Here is a 1,623-nt window from a genome sequence, read left to right on the forward strand (position 1 = left end):
GGTGTGCAATGGCTGACATTTTACAAAAACCTTATTTACATGTGGGTACACAGAAAGACATGCAATGTTCAGGTTTACCTGGAAAGAAAAGGAACTCATCATAATAAGAGAGAAAAACCCTTGGCAGGAACTACACATAACTGGACTTTAGCTTCTTTGCTCATGCCTGGTGCTCTACCACTTGAACCTCACTCCACTTTGGGCTTTTTAATCATGAATTGAACACAAGAGCATCATGATCTTTCCTTGCTTTGAACCTTGATCCACAGATCTCAACCTCCTGAATAGCCAAAATTACAGGAATGATCCTTCAATGCTGGCATTAGTGACAGACCAACACACTGATTTCAAGCTCCAACACCAGCACAAAATCCAAAACCACAATCAAACTTGATAGCCAATAAATATACTAATGTTATATTAAACCAATATAATGAAAGGTGGAGAAATGTGAAGGACATCAGAAAATGATTATCATTATTAGCTTTTCTGATTTTTAAAAACTTAAAATTACTTTCTTAAAATGTAAAATAAGTACAGAAGACCCCTGGTACCAAGGTGTGTGTTTCAAATTAGATAGCTGATGAAAACAAACTGAGAATGCTGAGGAAAACAAAGAATTTTAGAATTCAGTGATTACTACACAGAAAATATACCTGAGAATCTGTGCTTTGAAAAAGTTTCAATTAGGCTAAGTTAATGACACAATAACATTGTTCTTCTCATTAATGCTCTTCATAAAACAGGTCTACTTTATTCTCTTTATCTAGGAATGGTCTGAATGTTTGATTCACTTTTCCCAAAATGAGACTAAAGACATTCAGTCTTACAAAACTCCAAATTTTGTATCTTAGTACTGAAATTAAGTATATCAAGTATCTTCTTTGTGTTGGGAGTATCATAACTTTTAACTTGTTCTTTTATCTTTGAGGCTGGGGGGGTGTATTTTGACAAAAGAGGACAAGGAAACTCTGGAGGCTGAGATCTGAGGAACATGGTTGAAAACCAGCTCAGACAGGAAAAAGAGAGACTCTTGTCTCCAACTGAAAAACAAAAAGCTGAAAGATGAGGCTCAAGTGGGAAGGTGCTAACCTTGAGCAAGCAAAAACAAAAGGGGGTGGGGAGAGAGGAGAGCACCTAGGGCCAAACTTCAACCTCAAAGACTGTCACACATGTACACACATAACTCTGACAACAATTCAAATTAACATCATCTGAACTGCCTAATGGGAAGTGTGCATGAGAATTTAAAAATATTTCCATTTTTAAGAAATACATTTTTAAAAAAGATATACATTAGCATTTTCAATTATGGTTAAAATTTTACATGGTTGCCAAGTTTCGGTGGCTCACACCTGTAATCCTAGCTACTCATGAGGCTGAGATATGAAATTGTGGTGCAAATACAGCCCATGCTGAAAAGTCCTTGAGACTCTTATCACCTGAAAGTTGGAAGTGGAGCTCTGGCTCAAGCGGTAGAGCACCAGCCTTGGGCTGAATCACTGAAAGACAGCGCCTAGGCCCAGAGTTCAATCCTCATGACCAAAATTTAATTTTTTTTTATATGGTCAAAACACAGGTAAAAATTCTGGGAATATATTGGTTGGAATACTTCATTCTGCC

Source organism: Dipodomys spectabilis, unplaced genomic scaffold (assembly GCF_019054845.1).
Source record: "Dipodomys spectabilis isolate Male_0828 unplaced genomic scaffold, ASM1905484v1 ptg000025l, whole genome shotgun sequence".
In the NCBI taxonomy this organism is placed as follows: domain Eukaryota; kingdom Metazoa; phylum Chordata; class Mammalia; order Rodentia; family Heteromyidae; genus Dipodomys; species Dipodomys spectabilis.